The sequence below is a fragment of the Coturnix japonica genome, chromosome Z (assembly GCF_054131305.1).
Source record: "Coturnix japonica strain WE chromosome Z, WE-NBRP24, whole genome shotgun sequence".
Classification (NCBI taxonomy): Eukaryota; Metazoa; Chordata; class Aves; order Galliformes; family Phasianidae; genus Coturnix; species Coturnix japonica.
Genome location: NC_140702.1, coordinates 62150388 through 62177559, shown reverse-complemented (window position 1 = coordinate 62177559; position 27172 = coordinate 62150388). Strand labels below are relative to the sequence as shown.

General features: G+C 30.6%; 1 long non-coding RNA gene across 1 annotated transcript; it reads right to left on the bottom strand.

Annotated features, from left to right (window-relative positions):
• Nucleotides 1-602: 602 nt before the first annotated feature.
• Nucleotides 603-27172, bottom strand: LOC146754129 (uncharacterized). The gene is made up of 2 exons (XR_014939825.1): nt 10716-27172; nt 603-7654 (listed from the first exon to the last, which is right to left on the bottom strand). It is a non-coding gene; the product is annotated as an uncharacterized LOC146754129 (long non-coding RNA).

The following is a 27172-nucleotide window of genomic DNA, read 5'->3' as shown; positions in this document are numbered from 1 at the left end:
ATAAATTCCCTTCTTTTATAATTCCCTTCCCTTTGCATTATACCTACATTCCCTTTCAGTTCTGTAACATTTTCCTTTAGACCTTCCTTTCCATTCCTTTTTTTTTTTTAAATTAACCTTTCCTTTCCTTTTTTATATACTTCCCTATACTTACAATTCTACATACATTGATTTTCCTTTATACATTGCTTTCCTTTCCATTATATCTACCTTTCCTTTCTTTTCTATTCCCTTCCTTTCCCTTCCTTTATACTTACCTTTGCTTCCTTTCTTTTATACTTTCCCTTCCTTTATACTTTCCATTCCCTTATACTTTCCTTTCCATTCCTATTTTTAAACTTACCCATTCCTTTCATTTATACTTTCTTATCCTTTCCAATATACTTACCTTTGCTTTCCTTTCTTTTATACTTTCCCTTCCTTTATACTTTCCTTTTCTTTATACTTTCCCTTCCTTTATACTTTCCTTTTCTTTATACTTTCCTTTTCTTTATACTTTCCTTTTCTGTATACTTTCCTTTCCTTTACACTTTCATTTCAATTCCTATTTTTAAACTTAGCCTCTCCTTTCATTTATACTTTCCTTTCCTTTCATACTTACCTTTGCTTTCCTTTCCTTTATAAATTCCCTTCTTTTATAATTCCCTTCCCTTTGCATTATACCTACATTCCCTTTCTGTTCTTTAACATTTTCCCTTAGACCTTCCTTTCCATTCCTTTTTTTTTTTTTAAATTAACCTTTCCTTTCCTTTTTTATATACTTCCCTATCCTTACAATTCTACATACATTGACTTTCCTTTATACTTTGCTTTCCTTTCCATTATATCTACCTTTCCTTTCTTTTCTATTCCCTTCCTTTCCCTTCCTTTATACTTACCTTTGCTTCCTTTCTTTTATACTTTCCCTTCCTTTATACTTTCCATTCCCTTATACTTTCCTTTCCATTCCTATTTTTAAACTTACCCATTCCTTTCATTTATACTTTCTTATCCTTTCCAATATACTTACCTTTGCTTTCCTTTCTTTTATACTTTCCCTTCCTTTATACTTTCCTTTTCTTTATACTTTCCTTTTCTGTATACTTTCCTTTCCTTTACACTTTCATTTCAATTCCTATTTTTAAACTTAGCCTCTCCTTTCATTTATACTTTCCTTTCCTTTCCTTTCATACTTACCTTTGCTTTCCTTTCTTTTATAAATTCCCTTCTTTTATAATTCCCTTCCCTTTGCATTATACCTACATTCCCTTTCAGTTCTGTAACATTTTCCTTAAGACCTTCCTATCCATTCCTTTTTTTTTTTTTAAATTAACCTTTCCTTTCCTTTTTTATATACTTGCCTATCCTTACAATTCTACATACATTGATTTTCCTTTATACATTGCTTTCCTTTCCATTATATCTACCTTTCCTTTCTTTTCTATTCCTTTCCTTTTCCTTCCTTTATACTTACCTTTGCTTCCTTTCTTTTATACTTTCCCTTCCTTTATACTTTCCATTCCCTTATACTTTCCTTTCCATTCCTATTTTTAAACTTACCCATTCCTTTCATTTATACTTTCTTATCCTTTCCAATATACTTACCTTTGCTTTCCTTTCTTTTATACTTTCCCTTCCTTTATACTTTCTTTTTCTTTATACTTTCCTTTCCTTTATACTTTCCTTTTCTGTATACTTTCCTTTCCTTTACACTTTCATTTCAATTCCTATTTTTAAACTTAGCCTCTCCTTTCATTTATACTTTCCTTTCCTTTCATACTTACCTTTGCTTTCCTTTCTTTTATAAATTCCCTTCTTTTATAATTCCCTTCCCTTTGCATTATACCTACATTCCCTTTCTGTTCTGTAACATTTTCCTTTAGACCTTCCTTTGCATTCCTTTTTTTTTTTTAAAATTAACCTTTCCTTTCCTTTTTTATATACTTCCCTATCCTTACAATTCTACATACATTGACTTTTCTTTATACTTTGCTTTCCTTTCCATTATATCTACCTTTCCTTTCTTTTCTATTCCCTTCCTTTTTCTTCCTTTATACTTACCTTTGCTTCCTTTCTTTTATACTTTCCCTTCCTTTATACTTTCCATTCCCTTATACTTTCCTTTCCATTCCTATTTTTAAACTTACCCATTCCTTTCATTTATACTTTCTTATCCTTTCCAATATACTTACCTTTGCTTTCCTTTCTTTTATACTTTCCCTTCCTTTATACTTTCTTTTTCTTTATACTTTCCTTTCCTTTATACTTTCCTTTTCTGTATACTTTCCTTTCCTTTACACTTTCATTTCAATTCCTATTTTTAAACTTAGCCTCTCCTTTCATTTATACTTTCCTTTCCTTTCCTTTCATACTTACCTTTGCTTTCCTTTCTTTTATAAATTCCCTTCTTTTATAATTCCCTTCCCTTTGCATTATACCTACATTCCCTTTCTGTTCTGTAACATTTTCCCTTAGACCTTCCTTTCCATTCCTTTTTTTTTTAAATTAACCTTTCCTTTCCTTTTTTATATACTTCCCTATCCTTACAATTCTACATACATTGACTTTCCTTTATACATTGCTTTCCTTTCCATTATATCTACCTTTCCTTTCTTTTCTATTCCCTTCCTTTCCCTTCCTTTATACTTACCTTTGCTTCCTTTCTTTTATACTTTCCCTTCCTTTATACTTTCCTTTTCTTTATACTTTCCTTTTCTTTATGCTTTCCTTTTCTGTATACTTTCCTTTCCTTTACACTTTCATTTCAATTCCTATTTTTAAACTTAGCCTCTCCTTTCATTTATACCTTCCTTTCCTTTCCTTTCATACTTACCTTTGCTTTCCTTTCTTTTATAAATTCCCTTCTTTTATAATTCCCTTCCCTTTGCATTATACCTACATTCCCTTTCAGTTCTGTAACATTTTCCTTTAGACCTTCCTTTCCATTCCTTTTTTTTTTTTAAATTAACCTTTCCTTTCCTTTTTTATATACTTCCCTATACTTACAATTCTACATACATTGATTTTCCTTTATACTTTGCTTTCCTTTCCATTATATCTCCCTTTCCTTTCTTTTCTATTCCTTTCCTTTCCCTTCCTTTATACTTACCTTTGCTTCCTTTCTTTTATACTTTCCCTTCCTTTATACTTTCCATTCCCTTATACTTTCCTTTCCATTCCTATTTTTAAACTTACCCATTCCTTTCATTTATACTTTCTTATCCTTTCCAATATACTTACCTTTGCTTTCCTTTCTTTTATACTTTCCCTTCCTTTATACTTTCCTTTCCTTTATACTTTCCTTTTCTGTATACTTTCCTTTCCTTTACACTTTCATTTCAATTCCTATTTTTAAACTTAGCCTCTCCTTTCATTTATACTTTCCTTTCCTTTCCTTTCATACTTACCTTTGCTTTCCTTTCTTTTATAAATTCCCTTCTTTTATAATTCCCTTCCCTTTGCATTATACCTACATTCCCTTTCTGTTCTGTAACATTTTCCTTTAGACCTTCCTTTGCATTCCTTTTTTTTTTTTAAAATTAACCTTTCCTTTCCTTTTTTATATACTTCCCTATCCTTACAATTCTACATACATTGACTTTTCTTTATACTTTGCTTTCCTTTCCATTATATCTACCTTTCCTTTCTTTTCTATTCCCTTCCTTTTTCTTCCTTTATACTTACCTTTGCTTCCTTTCTTTTATACTTTCCCTTCCTTTATACTTTCCATTCCCTTATACTTTCCTTTCCATTCCTATTTTTAAACTTACCCATTCCTTTCATTTATACTTTCTTATCCTTTCCAATATACTTACCTTTGCTTTCCTTTCTTTTATACTTTCCCTTCCTTTATACTTTCTTTTTCTTTATACTTTCCTTTCCTTTATACTTTCCTTTTCTGTATACTTTCCTTTCCTTTACACTTTCATTTCAATTCCTATTTTTAAACTTAGCCTCTCCTTTCATTTATACTTTCCTTTCCTTTCCTTTCATACTTACCTTTGCTTTCCTTTCTTTTATAAATTCCCTTCTTTTATAATTCCCTTCCCTTTGCATTATACCTACATTCCCTTTCTGTTCTGTAACATTTTCCCTTAGACCTTCCTTTCCATTCCTTTTTTTTTTAAATTAACCTTTCCTTTCCTTTTTTATATACTTCCCTATCCTTACAATTCTACATACATTGACTTTCCTTTATACATTGCTTTCCTTTCCATTATATCTACCTTTCCTTTCTTTTCTATTCCCTTCCTTTCCCTTCCTTTATACTTACCTTTGCTTCCTTTCTTTTATACTTTCCCTTCCTTTATACTTTCCTTTTCTTTATACTTTCCTTTTCTTTATGCTTTCCTTTTCTGTATACTTTCCTTTCCTTTACACTTTCATTTCAATTCCTATTTTTAAACTTAGCCTCTCCTTTCATTTATACCTTCCTTTCCTTTCCTTTCATACTTACCTTTGCTTTCCTTTCTTTTATAAATTCCCTTCTTTTATAATTCCCTTCCCTTTGCATTATACCTACATTCCCTTTCAGTTCTGTAACATTTTCCTTTAGACCTTCCTTTCCATTCCTTTTTTTTTTTTAAATTAACCTTTCCTTTCCTTTTTTATATACTTCCCTATACTTACAATTCTACATACATTGATTTTCCTTTATACTTTGCTTTCCTTTCCATTATATCTCCCTTTCCTTTCTTTTCTATTCCTTTCCTTTCCCTTCCTTTATACTTACCTTTGCTTCCTTTCTTTTATACTTTCCCTTCCTTTATACTTTCCATTCCCTTATACTTTCCTTTCCATTCCTATTTTTAAACTTACCCATTCCTTTCATTTATACTTTCTTATCCTTTCCAATATACTTACCTTTGCTTTCCTTTCTTTTATACTTTCCCTTCCTTTATACTTTCCTTTCCTTTATACTTTCCTTTTCTGTATACTTTCCTTTCCTTTACACTTTCATTTCAATTCCTATTTTTAAACTTAGCCTCTCCTTTCATTTATACTTTCCTTTCCTTTCCTTTCATACTTACCTTTGCTTTCCTTTCTTTTATAAATTCCCTTCTTTTATAATTCCCTTCCCTTTGCATTATACGTACATTCCCTTTCAGTTCTGTAACATTTTCCTTTAGACCTCCCTTTCCATTCCTTTTTTTTTTTAAAATTAACCTTTCTTTTCCTTTTTTATATACTTCCCTATACTTACAATTCTACATACATTGATTTTCCTTTATACATTGCTTTCCTTTCCATTATATCTACCTTTCCTTTCTTTTCTATTCCCTTCCTTTCCCTTCCTTTATACTTACCTTTGCTTCCTTTCTTTTATACTTTCCCTTCCTTTATACTTTCCATTCCCTTATACTTTCCTTTCCATTCCTATTTTTAAACTTACCAATTCCTTTCATTTATACTTTCTTATCCTTTCCAATATACTTACCTTTGCTTTCCTTTCTTTTATACTTTCCTTTCCTTTATACTTTCTTTTTCTTTATACTTTCCCTTCCTTTATACTTTCCTTTTCTTTATACTTTCCTTTCCTTTATACTTTCCTTTTCTGTATACTTTCCTTTCCTTTACACTTTCATTTCAATTCCTATTTTTAAACTTAGCCTCTCCTTTCATTTATACTTTCCTTTCCTTTCCTTTCCTTTCATACTTACCTTTGCTTTCCTTTCTTTTATAAATTCCCTTCTTTTATAATTCCCTTCCCTTTGCATTATACCTACATTCCCTTTCTGTTCTGTAACATTTTCCCTTAGACCTTCCTTTCCATTCCTTTTTTTTTTAAATTAACCTTTCCTTTCCTTTTTTATATACTTCCCTATCCTTACAATTCTACATACATTGACTTTCCTTTATACATTGCTTTCCTTTCCATTATATCTACCTTTCCTTTCTTTTCTATTCCCTTCCTTTCCCTTCCTTTATACTTACCTTTGCTTCCTTTCTTTTATACTTTCCCTTCCTTTATACTTTCCTTTTCTTTATACTTTCCTTTTCTGTATACTTTCCTTTCCTTTACACTTTCATTTCAATTCCTATTTTTAAACTTAGCCTCTCTTTTCATGTATACTTTCCTTTCCTTTCATACTTACCTTTGCTTTCCTTTCCTTTATAAATTCCCTTCTTTTATAATTCCCTTCCCTTTGCATTATACCTACATTCCCTTTCTGTTCTGTAACATTTTCCCTTAGACCTTCCTTTCCATTCCTTTTTTTTTTTTAAAATTAACCTTTCCTTTCCTTTTTTATATACTTCCCTATCCTAACAATTCTACATACATTGACTTTCCTTTATACTTTGCTTTCCTTTCCATTATATCTACCTTTCCTTTCTTTTCTATTCCCTTCCTTTCCCTTCCTTTATACTTACCTTTGCTTCCTTTCTTTTATACTTTCCCTTCCTTTATACTTTCCATTCCCTTATACTTTCCTTTCCATTCCTATTTTTAAACTTACCCATTCCTTTCATTTATACTTTCTTATCCTTTCCAATATACTTACCTTTGCTTTCCTTTCTTTTATACTTTCCCTTCCTTTATACTTTCCTTTTCTTTATACTTTCCTTTCCTTTATACTTTCCTTTTCTGTATACTTTCCATTCCTTTACACTTTCATTTCAATTACTATTTTTAAACTTAGCCTCTCCTTTCATTTATACTTTCCTTTCCTTTCCTTTCATACTTGCCTTTGCTTTCCTTTCTTTTATAAATTCCCTTCTTTTATAATTCCCTTCCCTTTGCAATATACCTACATTCCCTTTCTGTTCTGTAACATTTTCCCTTAGACCTTCCTTTCCATTCCTTTTTTTTTTAAATTAACCTTTCCTTTCCTTTTTTATATACTTCCCTATCCTTACAATTCTACATACATTGACTTTCCTTTATACATTGCTTTCCTTTCCATTATATCTACCTTTCCTTTCTTTTCTATTCCCTTCCTTTCCCTTCCTTTATACTTACCTTTGCTTCCTTTCTTTTATACTTTCCCTTCCTTTATACTTTCCTTTTCTTTATACTTTCCTTTTCTTTATACTTTCCTTTTCTGTATACTTTCCTTTCCTTTACACTTTCATTTCAATTCCTATTTTTAAACTTAGCCTCTCTTTTCATTTATACTTTCCTTTCCTTTCATACTTACCTTTGCTTTCCTTTCCTTTATAAATTCCCTTCTTTTATAATTCCCTTCCCTTTGCATTATACCTACATTCCCTTTCTGTTCTGTAACATTTTCCCTTAGACCTTCCTTTCCATTCCTTTTTTTTTTTTAAATTAACCTTTCCTTTCCTTTTTTATATACTTCCCTATCCTTACAATTCTACATACATTGACTTTCCTTTATACTTTGCTTTCCTTTCCATTATATCTACCTTTCCTTTCTTTTCTATTCCCTTCCTTTCCCTTCCTTTATACTTACCTTTGCTTCCTTTCTTTTATACTTTCCCTTCCTTTATACTTTCCATTCCCTTATACTTTCCTTTCCATTCCTATTTTTAAACTTACCCATTCCTTTCATTTATACTTTCTTATCCTTTCCAATATACTTACCTTTGCTTTCCTTTCTTTTATACTTTCCATTCCTTTATACTTTCTTTTTCTTTATACTTTCCCTTCCTTTATACTTTCCTTTTCTTTATACTTTCCTTTCCTTTATACTTTCCTTTTCTGTATACTTTCCTTTGCTTTACACTTTCATTTCAATTCCTATTTTTAAACTTAGCCTCTCCTTTCATTTATACTTTCCTTTCCTTTCCTTTCATACTTACCTTTGCTTTCCTTTCTTTTATAAATTCCCTTCTTTTATAATTCCCTTCCCTTTGCATTATACCTACATTCCCTTTCAGTTCTGTAACATTTTCCCTTAGACCTTCCTTTCCATTCCTTTTTTTTTGTTTAAATTAACCTTTCCTTTCCTTTTTTATATACTTCCCTATCCTTACAATTCTACATACATTGACTTTCCTTTATACTTTGCTTTCCTTTCCATTATATCTACCTTGACTTTCTTTTCTATTCCCTTCCTTTCCCTTCCTTTATACTTACCTTTGCTTCCATTCTTTTATACTTTCCCTTCCTTTATACTTTCCATTCCCTTATACTTTCCTTTCCATTCCTATTTTTAAACTTACCCATTCCTTTCATTTATACTTTCTTATCTTTTCCAATATACTTACCTTTGCTTTCCTTTCTTTTATACTTTCCCTTCCTTTATACTTTCTTTTTCTTTATACTTTCCTTTCCTTTATACTTTTCTTTTCTGTATACTTTCCTTTCCTTTACACTTTCATTTCAATTCCTATTTTTAAACTTAGCCTCTCCTTTCATTTATACTTTCCTTTCCTTTCCTTTCCTTTCCTTTCATACTTACCTTTGCTTTCCTTTCTTTTATAAATTCCCTTCTTTTATAATTCCCTTCCCTTTGCATTATACCTACATTCCCTTTCTGTTCTGTAACATTTTCCCTTAGACCTTCCTTTCCATTCCTTTTTTTTTTAAATTAACCTTTCCTTTCCTTTTTTATATACTTCCCTATCCTTACAATTCTACATACATTGACTTTCCTTTATACATTGCTTTCCTTTCCATTATATCTACCTTTCCTTTCTTTTCTATTCCCTTCCTTTCCCTTCCTTTATACTTACCTTTGCTTCCTTTCTTTTATACTTTCCCTTCCTTTATACTTTCCATTCCCTTATACTTTCCTTTCCATTCCTATTTTTAAACTTACCAATTCCTTTCATTTATACTTTCTTATCCTTTCCAATATACTTACCTTTGCTTTCCTTTCTTTTATACTTTCCCTTCCTTTATACTTTCTTTTTCTTTATACTTTCCCTTCCTTTATACTTTCCTTTTCTTTATACTTTCCTTTCCTTTATACTTTCCTTTTCTGTATACTTTCCTTTCCTTTACACTTTCATTTCAATTCCTATTTTTAAACTTAGCCTCTCCTTTCATTTATACTTTCCTTTCCTTTCCTTTCCTTTCATACTTACCTTTGCTTTCCTTTCTTTTATAAATTCCCTTCTTTTATAATTCCCTTCCCTTTGCATTATACCTACATTCCCTTTCTGTTCTGTAACATTTTCCCTTAGACCTTCCTTTCCATTCCTTTTTTTTTTAAATTAACCTTTCCTTTCCTTTTTTATATACTTCCCTATCCTTACAATTCTACATACATTGACTTTCCTTTATACATTGCTTTCCTTTCCATTATATCTACCTTTCCTTTCTTTTCTATTCCCTTCCTTTCCCTTCCTTTATACTTACCTTTGCTTCCTTTCTTTTATACTTTCCCTTCCTTTATACTTTCCTTTTCTTTATACTTTCCTTTTCTGTATACTTTCCTTTCCTTTACACTTTCATTTGAATTCCTATTTTTAAACTTAGCCTCTCTTTTCATGTATACTTTCCTTTCCTTTCATACTTACTTTTGCTTTCCTTTCCTTTATAAATTCCCTTCTTTTATAATTCCCTTCCCTTTGCATTATACCTACATTCCCTTTCTGTTCTGTAACATTTTCCCTTAGACCTTCCTTTCCATTCCTTTTTTTTTTTAAAATTAACCTTTCCTTTCCTTTTTTATATACTTCCCTATCCTAACAATTCTACATACATTGACTTTCCTTTATACTTTGCTTTCCTTTCCATTATATCTACCTTTCCTTTCTTTTCTATTCCCTTCCTTTCCCTTCCTTTATACTTACCTTTGCTTCCTTTCTTTTATACTTTCCCTTCCTTTATACTTTCCATTCCCTTCTACTTTCCTTTCCATTCCTATTTTTAAACTTACCCATTCCTTTCATTTATACTTTCTTATCCTTTCCAATATACTTACCTTTGCTTTCCTTTCTTTTATACTTTCCCTTCCTTTAAACTTTCCTTTTCTTTATACTTTCCTTTCCTTTATACTTTCCTTTTCTGTATACTTTCCTTTCCTTTACACTTTCATTTCAATTCCTATTTTTAAACTTAGCCTCTCCTTTCATTTATACTTTCCTTTCCTTTCCTTTCCTTTCCTTTCCTTTCCTTTTCCTTTCCTTTCCTTTCCTTTCCTTTCCTTTCCTTTCCTTTCCTTTCCTTTCCTTTCCTTTCCTTTCCTTTCCTTTCCTTTCCTTTCCTTTCCTTTCCTTTCCTTTCCTTTCCTTTCCTTTCCTTTCCTTTCCTTTCCTTTCCTTTCCTTTCCTTTCCTTTCATACTTACCTTTGCTTTCCTTTCTTTTATAAATTCCCTTCTTTTATAATTCCTATTTTCCTTTCCTTTCCTTTCCTTTCCTTTCCTTTCCTTTCCTTTCCTTTCCTTTCCTTTCCTTTCCTTTCCTTTCATACTTACCTTTGCTTTCCTTTCTTTTATAAATTCCCTTCTTTTATAATTCCCTTCCCTTTGCATTATACCTACATTCCCTTTCTGTTCTGTAACATTTTCCCTTAGACCTTCCTTTCCATTCCTTTTTTTTTTAAAATTAACCTTTCCTTTCCTTTTTTATATACTTGCCTATCCTTACAATTCTACATACATTGATTTTCATTTATACATTGCTTTCCTTTCCATTATATCTACCTTTCCTTTCTTTTCTATTCCCTTCCTTTCCCTTCATTTATACTTACCTTTGCTTCCTTTCTTTTATACTTTCCCTTCCTTTATACTTTCCATTCCCTTATACTTTCCTTTCCATTCCTATTTTTAAACTTACCCATTCCTTTCATTTATACTTTCTTATCCTTTCCAATATACTTACCTTTGCTTTCCTTTCTTTTATACTTTCCCTTCCTTTATACTTTCCTTTTCTTTATACTTTCCTTTCCTTTATACTTTCCTTTTCTGTATACTTTCCATTCCTTTACACTTTCATTTCAATTACTATTTTTAAACTTAGCCTCTCCTTTCATTTATACTTTCCTTTCCTTTCCTTTCATACTTGCCTTTGCTTTCTTTTATAAATTCCCTTCTTTTATAATTCCCTTCCCTTTGCAATATACCTACATTCCCTTTCTGTTCTGTAACATTTTCCCTTAGACCTTCCTTTCCATTCCTTTTTTTTTTAAATTAACCTTTCCTTTCCTTTTTTATATACTTCCCTATCCTTACAATTCTACATACATTGACTTTCCTTTATACATTGCTTTCCTTTCCATTATATCTACCTTTCCTTTCTTTTCTATTCCCTTCCTTTCCCTTCCTTTATACTTACCTTTGCTTCCTTTCTTTTATACTTTCCCTTCCTTTATACTTTCCTTTTCTTTATACTTTCCTTTTCTTTATACTTTCCTTTTCTGTATACTTTCCTTTCCTTTACACTTTCATTTCAATTCCTATTTTTAAACTTAGCCTCTCTTTTCATTTATACTTTCCTTTCCTTTCATACTTACCTTTGCTTTCCTTTCCTTTATAAATTCCCTTCTTTTATAATTCCCTTCCCTTTGCATTATACCTACATTCCCTTTCTGTTCTGTAACATTTTCCCTTAGACCTTCCTTTCCATTCCTTTTTTTTTTTTAAATTAACCTTTCCTTTCCTTTTTTATATACTTCCCTATCCTTACAATTCTACATACATTGACTTTCCTTTATACTTTGCTTTCCTTTCCATTATATCTACCTTTCCTTTCTTTTCTATTCCCTTCCTTTCCCTTCCTTTATACTTACCTTTGCTTCCTTTCTTTTATACTTTCCCTTCCTTTATACTTTCCATTCCCTTATACTTTCCTTTCCATTCCTATTTTTAAACTTACCCATTCCTTTCATTTATACTTTCTTATCCTTTCCAATATACTTACCTTTGCTTTCCTTTCTTTTATACTTTCCATTCCTTTATACTTTCTTTTTCTTTATACTTTCCCTTCCTTTATACTTTCCTTTTCTTTATACTTTCCTTTCCTTTATACTTTCCTTTTCTGTATACTTTCCTTTGCTTTACACTTTCATTTCAATTCCTATTTTTAAACTTAGCCTCTCCTTTCATTTATACTTTCCTTTCCTTTCCTTTCATACTTACCTTTGCTTTCCTTTCTTTTATAAATTCCCTTCTTTTATAATTCCCTTCCCTTTGCATTATACCTACATTCCCTTTCAGTTCTGTAACATTTTCCCTTAGACCTTCCTTTCCATTCCTTTTTTTTTGTTTAAATTAACCTTTCCTTTCCTTTTTTATATACTTCCCTATCCTTACAATTCTACATACATTGACTTTCCTTTATACTTTGCTTTCCTTTCCATTATATCTACCTTGACTTTCTTTTCTATTCCCTTCCTTTCCCTTCCTTTATACTTACCTTTGCTTCCATTCTTTTATACTTTCCCTTCCTTTATACTTTCCATTCCCTTATACTTTCCTTTCCATTCCTATTTTTAAACTTACCCATTCCTTTCATTTATACTTTCTTATCTTTTCCAATATACTTACCTTTGCTTTCCTTTCTTTTATACTTTCCCTTCCTTTATACTTTCTTTTTCTTTATACTTTCCTTTCCTTTATACTTTTCTTTTCTGTATACTTTCCTTTCCTTTACACTTTCATTTCAATTCCTATTTTTAAACTTAGCCTCTCCTTTCATTTATACTTTCCTTTCCTTTCCTTTCCTTTCCTTTCATACTTACCTTTGCTTTCCTTTCTTTTATAAATTCCCTTCTTTTATAATTCCCTTCCCTTTGCATTATACCTACATTCCCTTTCTGTTCTGTAACATTTTCCCTTAGACCTTCCTTTCCATTCCTTTTTTTTTTAAATTAACCTTTCCTTTCCTTTTTTATATACTTCCCTATCCTTACAATTCTACATACATTGACTTTCCTTTATACATTGCTTTCCTTTCCATTATATCTACCTTTCCTTTCTTTTCTATTCCCTTCCTTTCCCTTCCTTTATACTTACCTTTGCTTCCTTTCTTTTATACTTTCCCTTCCTTTATACTTTCCTTTTCTTTATACTTTTCTTTTCTGTATACTTTCCTTTCCTTTACACTTTCATTTCAATTCCTATTTTAAAACTTAGCCTCTCTTTTCATTTATACTTTCCTTTCCTTTCATACTTACCTTTGCTTTCCTTTCCTTTATAAATTCCCTTCTTTTATAATTCCCTTCCCTTTGCATTATACCTACATTCCCTTTCTGTTCTGTAACATTTTCCCTTAGACCTTCCTTTCCATTCCTTTTTTTTTTTTTAAATTAACCTTTCCTTTCCTTTTTTATATACTTCCCTATCCTTACAATTCTACATACATTGACTTTCCTTTATACTTTGCTTTCCTTTCCATTATATCTACCTTTCCTTTCTTTTCTATTCCCTTCCTTTCCCTTCCTTTATACTTAACTTTGCTTCCTTTCTTTTATACTTTCCCTTCCTTTATACTTTCCATTCCCTTATACTTTCCTTTCCATTCCTATTTTTAAACTTACCCATTCCTTTCATTTATACTTTCTTATCCTTTCCAATATACTTACCTTTGCTTTCCTTTCTTTTATACTTTCCCTTCCTTTATACTTTCTTTTTCTTTATACTTTCCCTTCCTTTATACTTTCCTTTTCTTTATACTTTCCTTTCCTTTATACTTTCCTTTTCTGTATACTTTCCTTTCCTTTACACTTTCATTTCAATTTCTATTTTTAAACTTAGCCTCTCCTTTCATTTATACTTTCCTTTCCTTTCATACTTACCTTTGCTTTCCTTTCATTTATAAATTCCCTTCTTTTATAATTCCCTTCCCTTTGCATTATACCTACATTCCCTTTCAGTTCTGTAACATTTTCCCTTAGACCTTCCTTTCCATTCCTTTTTTTTTTTAAATTAACCTTTCCTTTCCTTTTTTATATACTTGCCTATCCTTACAATTCTACATACATTGATTTTCCTTTATACATTGCTTTCCTTTCCATTATATCTACCTTTCCTTTCTTTTCTATTCCCTTCCTTTCCCTTCCTTTATACTTACCTTTGCTTCCTTTCTTTTATACTTTCCCTTCCTTTATACTTTCCATTCCCTTATACTTTCCTTTCCATTCCTATTTTTAAACTTACCCATTCCTTTCATTTATACTTTCTTATCCTTTCCAATATACTTACCTTTGCTTTCCTTTCTTTTATACTTTCCCTTCCTTTAAACTTTCCTTTTCTTTATACTTTCCTTTCCTTTATACTTTCCTTTTCTGTATACTTTCCTTTCCTTTACACTTTCATTTCAATTCCTATTTTTAAACTTAGCCTCTCCTTTCATTTATACTTTCCTTTCCTTTCCTTTCCTTTCCTTTCCTTTCATACTTACCTTTGCTTTCCTTTCTTTTATAAATTCCCTTCTTTTATAATTCCCTTCCCTTTGCATTATACCTACATTCCCTTTCTGTTCTGTAACATTTTCCCTTAGACCTTCCTTTCCATTCCTTTTTTTTTTTAAATTAACCTTTCCTTTCCTTTTTTATATACTTGCCTATCCTTACAATTCTACATACATTGATTTTCCTTTATACATTGCTTTCCTTTCCATTATATCTACCTTTCCTTTCTTTTCTATTCCCTTCCTTTCCCTTCCTTTATACTTACCTTTGCTTCCTTTATTTATACTTTCCCTTCCTTTATACTTTCCATTCCCTTATACTTTCCTTTCCATTCCTATTTTTAAACTTACCCATTCCTTTCATTTATACTTTCTTATCCTTTCCAATATACTTACCTTTGCTTTCCTTTCTTTTATACTTTCCCTTCCTTTATACTTTCCTTTTCTTTATACTTTCCTTTCCTTTATACTTTCCTTTTCTGTATACTTTCCTTTCCTTTACACTTTCATTTCAATTCCTATTATTAAACTTAGCCTCTCTTTTCATTTATACTTTCCGTTCCTTTCCTTTCCTTTCATACTTACCTTTGCTTTCCTTTCTTTTATAAATTCCCTTCTTTTATAATTCCCTTCCCTTTGCATTATACCTACATTCCCTTTCTGTTCTGTAACATTTTCCCTTAGACCTTCCTTTCCATTCCTTTTTTTTTTAAATTAACCTTTCCTTTCCTTTTTTATATACTTCCCTATCCTTACAATTCTACATACATTGACTTTCCTTTATACATTGCTTTCCTTTCCATTATATCTACCTTTCCTTTCTTTTCTATTCCCTTCCTTTCCCTTCCTTTATACTTACCTTTGCTTCCTTTCTTTTATACTTTCCCTTCCTTTATACTTTCCATTCCCTTATACTTTCCTTTCCATTCCTATTTTTAAACTTACCCATTCCTTTCATTTATACTTTCTTATCCTTTCCAATATACTTACCTTTGCTTTCCTTTCTTTTATACTTTCCCTTCCTTTAAACTTTCCTTTTCTTTATACTTTCCTTTCCTTTATACTTTCCTTTTCTGTATACTTTCCTTTCCTTTACACTTTCATTTCAATTCCTATTTTTAAACTTAGCCTCTCCTTTCATTTATACTTTCCTTTCCTTTCCTTTCATACTTACCTTTGCTTTCCTTTCATTTATAAATTCCCTTCTTTTATAATTCCCTTCCCTTTGCATTATACCTACATTCCCTTTCAGTTCTGTAACATTTTCCCTTAGACCTTCCTTTCCATTCCTTTTTTTTTTTAAATTAACCTTTCCTTTCCTTTTTTATATACTTGCCTATCCTTACAATTCTACATACATTGATTTTCCTTTATACATTGCTTTCCTTTCCATTATATCTACCTTGACTTTCTTTTCTATTCCCTTCCTTTCCCTTCCTTTATACTTACCTTTGCTTCCTTTCTTTTATACTTTCCCTTCCTTTATACTTTCCATTCCCTTATACTTTCCTTTCCATTCCTATTTTTAAACTTACCCATTCCTTTCATTTATACTTTCTTATCCTTTCCAATATACTTACCTTTGCTTTCCTTTCTTTTATACTTTCCCTTCCTTTAAACTTTCCTTTTCTTTATACTTTCCTTTCCTTTATACTTTCCTTTTCTGTATACTTTCCTTTCCTTTACACTTTCATTTCAATTCCTATTTTTAAACTTAGCCTCTCCTTTCATTTATACTTTCCTTTCCTTTCCTTTCCTTTCCTTTCCTTTCATACTTACCTTTGCTTTCCTTTCTTTTATAAATTCCCTTCTTTTATAATTCCCTTCCCTTTGCATTATACCTACATTCCCTTTCTGTTCTGTAACATTTTCCCTTAGACCTTCCTTTCCATTCCTTTTTTTTTTTAAATTAACCTTTCCTTTCCTTTTTTATATACTTGCCTATCCTTACAATTCTACATACATTGATTTTCCTTTATACATTGCTTTCCTTGCCATTATATCTACCTTTCCTTTCTTTTCTATTCCCTTCCTTTCCCTTCCTTTATACTTACCTTTGCTTCCTTTATTTATACTTTCCCTTCCTTTATACTTTCCATTCCCTTATACTTTCCTTTCCATTCCTATTTTTAAACTTACCCATTCCTTTCATTTATACTTTCTTATCCTTTCCAATATACTTACCTTTGCTTTCCTTTCTTTTATACTTTCCCTTCCTTTATACTTTCCTTTTCTTTATACTTTCCTTTCCTTTATACTTTCCTTTTCTGTATACTTTCCTTTCCTTTACACTTTCATTTCAATTCCTATTATTAAACTTAGCCTCTCTTTTCATTTATACTTTCCTTTCCTTTCCTTTCCTTTCCTTTCCTTTCCTTTCCTTTCCTTTCCTTTCATACTTACCTTTGCTTTCCTTTCTTTTATAAATTCCCTTCTTTTATAATTCCCTTCCCTTTGCATTATACCTACATTCCCTTTCTGTTCTGTAACATTTTCCTTTAGACCTTCCTTTACATTCCTTTTTTTTTTTTAAATTAACCTTTCCTATCCTTTTTTCTATACTTCCCTATCCTTACAATTCTACATACATTGACTTTCCTTTATACATTGCTTTCCTTTCCATTATATCTACCTTTCCTTTCTTTTCTATTCCCTTCCTTTCCCTTCCTTTATACTTACCTTTGCTTCCTTTCTTTTATACTTTCCCTTCCTTTATACTTTCCATTCCCTTATACTTTCCTTTCCATTCCTATTTTTAAACTTATTCATTCCTTTCATTTATACTTTCTTATCCTTTCCAATATACTTACCTTTGCTTTCCTTTCTTTTATACTTTCCCTTCCTTTATACTTTCCTTTTCTCTATACTTTCCCTTCCTTTATACTTTCCTTTTCTGTACACTTTCCTTTCCTTTACACTTTCATTTCAATTCCTATTTTTAAACTTAGACTTTCCTTTCATTTATACTTTCCTTTCCTTTCATCCTTACCTTTGCTTTCCTATCTTTTATAAATTCCCTTCTTTAATAATTCCCTTCCCTTTGCATTATACCTACCTTCCCTTTTTGTTCTGTAACATTTTCCTTTAGACCTTCCTTTCCATTGCTTTTTTTTTTTAAATTAACCTTTCCTTTCCTTTTTTATATACTTCCCTATCCTTACAATTCTACATACATTGACTTTCCTTTATACATTGCTTTCCTTTCCATTATATCTACCTTTCCTTTCTTTTCTATTCCCTTCCTTTCCCTTCCTTTATACTTACCTTTGCTTCCTTTCTTTTATAATTTCCCTTCCTTTATACTTTCCATTCCCTTATACTTTCCTTTCCATTCCTATTTTTAAACTTACCCATTCCTTTCATTTATACTTTCTTATCCTTTCCAATATACTTACCTTTGCTTTCCTTTCTTTTATACTTTCCCTTTCCTTTTCTGTATACTTTCTTTTCTTTTACACTTTCATTTCAATTCCTATTTTTAAACTTAGCCTCTCCTTTCATTTATACTTTCCTTCCCTTTCATACTTACCTTTGCTTTCCTTTTTTTTATAAATTCCCTTCTTTTATAATTCCCTTCCCTTTGCATTATACCTACATTCCCTTTCTGTTCTGTAACATTTTCCCTTAGACCTTCCTTTCCATTCCTTTTTTTTTTTTTAAATTAACCTTTCCTTTCCTTTTCTATATACTTCCCTATCCTTACAATTCTACATACATTGACTTTCCTTTATACTTTGCTTTCCTTTCCATTATATCTACCTTTCCTTTCTTTTCTATTCCCTTCCTTTCCCTTCCTTTATACTTACCTTTGCTTCCTTTCTTTTATACTTTCCCTTCCTTTATACTTTCCATTCCCTTATACTTTCCATTCCTATTTTTAAACTTACCCATTCCTTTCATTTATACTTTCTTATCCTTTCCAATATACTTACCTTTGCTTTCCTTTCTTTTATACTTTCCCTTCCTTTATACTTTCCTTTTCTTTATACTTTCCCTTCCTTTATACTTTCCTTTTCTTTATACTTTCATTTCCTTTATACTTTCCTTTTCTGTATACTTTCCTTTCCTTTACACTTTCATTTCTATTCCTATTTTTAAACTTAGCCTCTCCTTTCATTTATAGTTTCCTTTCCTTTCCTTTCATACTTATCTTTGCTTTCCTTTCTTTTATAAATTCCCTTCTTTTATAATTCCCTTCCCTTTGCATTATACCTACATTCCCTTTCTGTTCTGTAACATTTTCCCTTAGACCTTCCTTTCCATTCCTTTTTTTTTTTTTAAATTAACCTTTCCTTTCCTTTTCTATATACTTCCCTATCCTTACAATTCTACATACATTGACTTTCCTTTATACTTTGCTTTCCTTTCCATTATATCTACCTTTCCTTTCTTTTCTATTCCCTTCCTTTCCCTTCCTTTATACTTACATTTGCTTCCTTTCTTTTATACTTTCCCTTCCTTTATACTTTCCATTCCCTTATACTTTCCTTTCCATTCCTATTTTTAAACTTACCCATTCCTTTCATTTATACTTTCTTATCCTTTCCAATATACTTACCTTTGCTTTCCTTTCTTTTATACTTTCCCTTCCTTTATACTTTCCTTTTCTTTATACTTTCCTTTCCTTTACGCTTTCATTTCAATTCCTATTTTTAAACTTAGCCTCTCCTTTCATTTATACTTTCCTTTCCTTTCATACTTACCTTTGCTTTCCTTTCTTTTATAAATTCCCTTGTTTTATAATTCCCTTCCCTTTGCATTATACCTACATTCTCTTTCTGTTCTGTAACATTTTCCCTTAGACCTTCCTTTCCATTCCTTTTTTTTTTTTTAAATTAACCTTTTCTTTTCTTTTTTATATACTTCCCTATCCTTACAATTCTACATACATTGACTTTCCTTTATACTTTGCTTTCCTTTCCATTATATCTACCTTTCCTTTCTTTTCTATTCCCTTCCTTTCCCTTCCTTTATACTTACTTTGCTTCCTTTCTTTTATACTTTCCCTTCTTTTATACTTTCCATTCCCTTATACTTTCCTTTCCATCTCTATTTTTAAACTTACCCATTCTTTTCATTTATACTTTCTTATCCTTTCCAATATACTTACCTTTGCTTTCCTTTCTTTTATATTTTCCCTTCCTTTATACTTTCCTTTTCTCTATACTTTCCCTTCCTTTATACTTTCCTTTTCTGTACACTTTCCTTTCCTTTACACTTTCATTTCAATTCCTATTTTTAAACTTAGACTTTCCTTTCATTTATACTTTCCTTTCCTTTCATACTTTCCTTTGCTTTCCTATCTTTTATAAATTCCCTTCTTTTATAATTCCCTTCCCTTTGCATTATACCTACATTCCCTTTCTGTTCTGTAACATTTTCCTTTAGACCTTCCTTTCCATTCCTTTTTTTTTTTTAAATTAACCTTTCCTATCCTTTTTTCTATACTTCCCTATCCTTACAATTCTACATACATTGACTTTCCTTTATACATTGCTTTCCTTTCCATTATATCTACCTTTCCTTTCTTTTCTATTCCCTTCCTTTCCCTTCCTTTATACTTACCTTTGCTTCCTTTCTTTTATACTTTCCCTTCCTTTATACTTTCCATTCCCTTATACTTTCCTTTCCATTCCTATTTTTAAACTTACCCATTCCTTTCATTTATACTTTCTTATCCTTTCCAATATACTTACCTTTGCTTTCCTTTCTTTTATACTTTCCCTTTCCTTTTCTGTATACTTTCTTTTCTTTTACACTTTCATTTCAATTCCTATTTTTAAACTTAGCCTCTCCTTTCATTTATACTTTCCTTCCCTTTCATACTTACCTTTGCTTTCCTTTTTTTTATAAATTCCCTTCTTTTATAATTCCCTTCCCTTTGCATTATACCTACATTCCCTTTCTGTTCTGTAACATTTTCCCTTAGACCTTCCTTTCCATTCCTTTTTTTTTTTTTAAATTAACCTTTCCTTTCCTTTTCTATATACTTCCGTATCCTTACAATTCTACATACATTGACTTTCCTTTATACTTTGCTTTCCTTTCCATTATATCTACCTTTCCTTTCTTTTCTATTCCCTTCCTTTCCCTTCCTTTATACTTACCTTTGCTTCCTTTCTTTTATACTTTCCCTTCCTTTATACTTTCCATTCCCTTATACTTTCCTTTCCATTCCTATTTTTAAACTTACCCATTCCTTTCATTTATACTTTCTTATCCTTTCCAATATACTTACCTTTGCTTTCCTTTCTTTTATACTTTCCCTTCCTTTATACTTTCCTTTTCTTTATACTTTCCCTTCCTTTATACTTTCCTTTTCTTTATACTTTCCTTTCCTTTATACTTTCCTTTTCTGTATACTTTCCTTTCCTTTACACTTTCATTTCAATTCCTATTTTTAAACTTAGCCTCTCCTTTCATTTATAGTTTCCGTTCCTTTCCTTTCATACTTATCTTTGCTTTCCTTTCTTTTATAAATTCCCTTCTTTTATAATTCCCTTCCCTTTGCATTATACCTACATTCCCTTTCTGTTCTGTAACATTTTCCTTTAGACCTTCCTTTCCATTCCTTTTTTTTTTTTTTAAATTAACCTTTCCTTTCCTTTTCTATATACTTCCCTGTCCTTACAATTCTACATACATTGACTTTCCTTTATACTTTGCTTTCCTTTCCATTATATCTACCTTTCCTTTCTTTTCTATTCCCTTCCTTTCCCTTCCTTTATACTTACATTTGCTTCCTTTCTTTTATACTTTCCCTTCCTTTATACTTTCCATTCCCTTATACTTTCCTTTCCATTCCTATTTTTAAACTTACCCATTCCTTTCATTTATACTTTCTTATCCTTTCCAATATACTTACATTTGCTTTCCTTTCTTTTATACTTTCCCTTTCCTTTTCTGTATACTTTCCTTTCCTTTACACTTTCATTTCAATTCCTATTTTTAAACTTAGCCTCTCCTTTCATTTATACTTCCCTTTCCTTTCCTTTCATACTTACCTTTGCTTTCCTTTCTTTTATAAATTCCCTTCTTTTATAATTCCCTTCCCTTTGCATTATACCTACATTCCCTTTCTGTTCTGTAACATTTTCCTTTAGAACTTCCTTTCCATTCCTTTTTTTTTTTAAATTAACCTTTCCTTTCCTTTTTTCTATACTTCCCTATCCTTACAATTCTACATACATTGACTTTCCTTTATACATTGCTTTCCTTTCCATTATATCTACCTTTCCTTTCTTTTCTATTCCCTTCCTTTCCCTTCCTTTATACTTACCTTTGCTTCCTTTCTTTTATACTTTCCCTTCCTTTATACTTTCCATTCCCTTATACTTTCCTTTCCATTCCTATTTTTAAACTTACCCATTCCTTTCATTTATACTTTCTTATCCTTTCCAATATACTTAACTTTGCTTTCCTTTCTTTTATATTTTCCCTTCCTTTATACTTTCCTTTTCTGTACACTTTCCTTTCCTTTTCACTTTCATTTCAATTCCTATTTTTAAACTTAGACTTTCCTTTCATTTATACTTTCCTTTCCTTTCATACTTACCTCTGCTTTCCTATCTTTTATAAATTCCCTTCTTTAATAATTCCCTTCCCTTTGCATTATACCTACCTTCCCTTTTTGTTCTGTAACATTTTCCCTTAGACCTTCCTTTCCATTGCTTTTTTTTTTTAAATTAACCTTTCCTTTCCTTTTTTATATACTTCCCTATCCTTACAATTCTACATACATTGACTTTCCTTTATACTTTGCTTTCCTTTCCATTATATCTACCTTTCCTTTCTTTTCTATTCCCTTCCTTTCCCTTCCTTTATACTTACCTTTGCTTCCTTTCTTTTATACTTTCCCTTCCTTTATACTTTCCATTCCCTTATACTTTCCTTTCCATTCCTATTTTTAAACTTACCCATTCCTTTCATTTATACTTTCTTATCCTTTCCAATATACTTACCTTTGCTTTCCTTTCTTTTATACTTTCCCTTCCTTTATACTTTCCTTTTCTTTATACTTCCCTTTCCTTTATACTTTCCTTTTCTGTATACTTTCCTTTCCTTTACACTTTCATTTCAATTCCTATTTTTAAACTTAGCCTCTCCTTTCATTTATACTTTCCTTTCCTTTCCTTTCCTTTCATACTTACCTTTGCTTCCTTTCTTTTATACTTTCCCTTCCTTTATACTTTCCATTCCCTTATACTTTCCTTTCCATTCCTATTTTTAAACTTACCCATTCCTTTCATTTATACTTTCTTATCCTTTCCAATATACTTACCTTTGCTTTCCTTTCTTTTATACTTTCCCTTCCTTTATACTTTCCTTTTCTTTATACTTTCCCTTCCTTTATACTTTCCTTTTCTTTATACTTTCATTTCCTTTATACTTTCCTTTTCTGTATACTTTCCTTTCCTTTACACTTTCATTTCAATTCCTATTTTTAAACTTAGCCTCTCCTTTCATTTATAGTTTCCTTTACTTTCCTTTCATACTTATCTTTGCTTTCCTTTCTTTTATAAATTCCCTTCTTTTATAATTCCCTTCCCTTTGCATTATACCTACATTCCCTTTCTGTTCTGTAACATTTTCCCTTAGACCTTCCTTTCCATTCCTTTTTTTTTTTTTAAATTAACCTTTTCTTTTCTTTTTTATATACTTCCCTATCCTTACAATTCTACATACATTGACTTTCCTTTATACTTTGCTTTCCTTTCCATTATATCTACCTTTCCTTTCTTTTCTATTCCCTTCCTTTCCCTTCCTTTATACTTACTTTGCTTCCTTTCTTTTATACTTTCCCTTCTTTTATACTTTCCATTCCCTTATACTTTCCTTTCCATTCCTATTTTTAAACTTACCCATTCTTTTCATTTATACTTTCTTATCCTTTCCAATATACTTACCTTTGCTTTCCTTTCTTTTATATTTTCCCTTCCTTTATACTTTCCTTTTCTCTATACTTTCCCTTCCTTTATACTTTCCTTTTCTGTACACTTTCCTTTCCTTTACACTTTCATTTCAATTCCTATTTTTAAACTTAGACTTTCCTTTCATTTATACTTTCCTTTCCTTTCATACTTTCCTTTGCTTTCCTATCTTTTATAAATTCCCTTCTTTTATAATTCCCTTCCCTTTGCATTATACCTACATTCCCTTTCTGTTCTGTAACATTTTCCTTTAGACCTTCCTTTCCATTCCTTTTTTTTTTTTAAATTAACCTTTCCTATCCTTTTTTCTATACTTCCCTATCCTTACAATTCTACATACATTGACTTTCCTTTATACATTGCTTTCCTTTCCATTATATCTACCTTTCCTTTCTTTTCTATTCCCTTCCTTTCCCTTCCTTTATACTTACCTTTGCTTCCTTTCTTTTATACTTTCCCTTCCTTTATACTTTCCATTCCCTTATACTTTCCTTTCCATTCCTATTTTTAAACTTACCCATTCCTTTCATTTATACTTTCTTATCCTTTCCAATATACTTACCTTTGCTTTCCTTTCTTTTATACTTTCCCTTTCCTTTTCTGTATACTTTCTTTTCTTTTACACTTTCATTTCAATTCCTATTTTTAAACTTAGCCTCTCCTTTCATTTATACTTTCCTTCCCTTTCATACTTACCTTTGCTTTCCTTTTTTTTATAAATTCCCTTCTTTTATAATTCCCTTCCCTTTGCATTATACCTACATTCCCTTTCTGTTCTGTAACATTTTCCCTTAGACCTTCCTTTCCATTCCTTTTTTTTTTTTTAAATTAACCTTTCCTTTCCTTTTCTATATACTTCCGTATCCTTACAATTCTACATACATTGACTTTCCTTTATACTTTGCTTTCCTTTCCATTATATCTACCTTTCCTTTCTTTTCTATTCCCTTCCTTTCCCTTCCTTTATACTTACCTTTGCTTCCTTTCTTTTATACTTTCCCTTCCTTTATACTTTCCATTCCCTTATACTTTCCTTTCCATTCCTATTTTTAAACTTACCCATTCCTTTCATTTATACTTTCTTATCCTTTCCAATATACTTACCTTTGCTTTCCTTTCTTTTATACTTTCCCTTCCTTTATACTTTCCTTTTCTTTATACTTTCCCTTCCTTTATACTTTCCTTTTCTTTATACTTTCCTTTCCTTTATACTTTCCTTTTCTGTATACTTTCCTTTCCTTTACACTTTCATTTCAATTCCTATTTTTAAACTTAGCCTCTCCTTTCATTTATAGTTTCCTTTCCTTTCCTTTCATACTTATCTTTGCTTTCCTTTCTTTTATAAATTCCCTTCTTTTATAATTCCCTTCCCTTTGCATTATACCTACATTCCCTTTCTGTTCTGTAACATTTTCCTTTAGACCTTCCTTTCCATTCCTTTTTTTTTTTTTTAAATTAACCTTTCCTTTCCTTTTCTATATACTTCCCTGTCCTTACAATTCTACATACATTGACTTTCCTTTATACTTTGCTTTCCTTTCCATTATATCTACCTTTCCTTTCTTTTCTATTCCCTTCCTTTCCCTTCCTTTATACTTACATTTGCTTCCTTTCTTTTATACTTTCCCTTCCTTTATACTTTCCATTCCCTTATACTTTCCTTTCCATTCCTATTTTTAAACTTACCCATTCCTTTCATTTATACTTTCTTATCCTTTCCAATATACTTACATTTGCTTTCCTTTCTTTTATACTTTCCCTTTCCTTTTCTGTATACTTTCTTTTCCTTTACACTTTCATTTCAATTCCTATTTTTAAACTTAGCCTCTCCTTTCATTTATACTTTCCTTCCCTTTCATACTTACCTTTGCTTTCCTTTCTTTTATAAATTCCCTTCTTTTATAATTCCCTTCCCTTTGCATTATACCTACATTCCCTTTCTGTTCTGTAACATTTTCCTTTAGACCTTCCTTTCCATTCCTTTTTTTTTTTTAAATTAACCTTTCCTATCCTTTTTTCTATACTTCCCTATCCTTACAATTCTACATACATTGACTTTCCTTTATACATTGCTTTCCTTTCCATTATATCTACCTTTCCTTTCTTTTCTATTCCCTTCCTTTCCCTTCCTTTATACTTACCTTTGCTTCCTTTCTTTTATACTTTCCCTTCCTTTATACTTTCCATTCCCTTATACTTTCCTTTCCATTCCTATTTTTAAACTTACCCATTCCTTTCATTTATACTTTCTTATCCTTTCCAATATACTTAACTTTGCTTTCCTTTCTTTTATATTTTCCCTTCCTTTATACTTTCCTTTTCTGTACACTTTCCTTTCCTTTTCACTTTCATTTCAATTCCTATTTTTAAACTTAGACTTTCCTTTCATTTATACTTTCCTTTCCTTTCATACTTACCTCTGCTTTCCTATCTTTTATAAATTCCCTTCTTTAATAATTCCCTTCCCTTTGCATTATACCTACCTTCCCTTTTTGTTCTGTAACATTTTCCCTTAGACCTTCCTTTCCATTGCTTTTTTTTTTTAAATTAACCTTTCCTTTCCTTTTTTATATACTTCCCTATCCTTACAATTCTACATACATTGACTTTCCTTTATACTTTGCTTTCCTTTCCATTATATCTACCTTTCCTTTCTTTTCTATTCCCTTCCTTTCCCTTCCTTTATACTTACCTTTGCTTCCTTTCTTTTATACTTTCCCTTCCTTTATACTTTCCATTCCCTTATACTTTCCTTTCCATTCCTATTTTTAAACTTACCCATTCCTTTCATTTATACTTTCTTATCCTTTCCAATATACTTACCTTTGCTTTCCTTTCTTTTATACTTTCCCTTCCTTTATACTTTCCTTTTCTTTATACTTCCCTTTCCTTTATACTTTCCTTTTCTGTATACTTTCCTTTCCTTTACACTTTCATTTCAATTCCTATTTTTAAACTTAGCCTCTCCTTTCATTTATACTTTCCTTTCCTTTCCTTTCCTTTCATACTTACCTTTGCTTCCTTTCTTTTATACTTTCCCTTCCTTTATACTTTCCATTCCCTTATACTTTCCTTTCCATTCCTATTTTTAAACTTACCCATTCCTTTCATTTATACTTTCTTATCCTTTCCAATATACTTACCTTTGCTTTCCTTTCTTTTATACTTTCCCTTCCTTTATACTTTCCTTTTCTTTATACTTTCCCTTCCTTTATACTTTCCCTTCCTTTATACTTTCCTTTTCTTTATACTTTCCTTTTCTGTATACTTTCCTTTCCTTTACACTTTCATTTCAATTCATATTTTTAAACTTAGCCTCTCCTTTCATTTATACTTTCCTTTCCTTTCCTTTCATACTTACCTTTGCTTTCCTTTCTTTTATAAATTCCCTTCTTTTATAATTCCCTTCCCTTTGCATTATACCTACATTCCCTTTCTGTTCTGTAACATTTTCCCTTAGACCTTCCTTTCCATTCCTTTTTTTTTTTAAATTAACCTTTCCTTTTCTTTTTTATATACTTCCCTATCCTTACAATTCTACATACATTGACTCTCCTTTATACATTGCTTTCCTTTCCATTATATCTACCTTTCCTTTCTTTTCTATTCCCCTCCTTTCCCTTCCTTTATACTTACCTTTGCTTCCTTTCTTTTATACTTTCCCTTCCTTTATACTTTCCATTCCTGTATACCTTCCCTTCCATTCCTATTTTTAAACTTACCCATTCCTTTCATTTATACTTTCTTATCCTTTCCAATATACTTACCTTTGCTTTCCTTTCTTTTATACTTTCCCTTCCTTTATACTTTTCTTTATACTTTCCTTTCCATTATACTTTCCTTTCTTTTGTACCTTCCTTTCCTTTACACTTTCCTTTCCTTAGCATACCTTTATACTTTCATTTATTTTTTTCTTGCCTATATATTTGATTTTTTTTTCTTATTTTCTTCCTTCCCCCCCCTAACCCCCCTTTTTTCTGTTCTTATATATTTTTTATT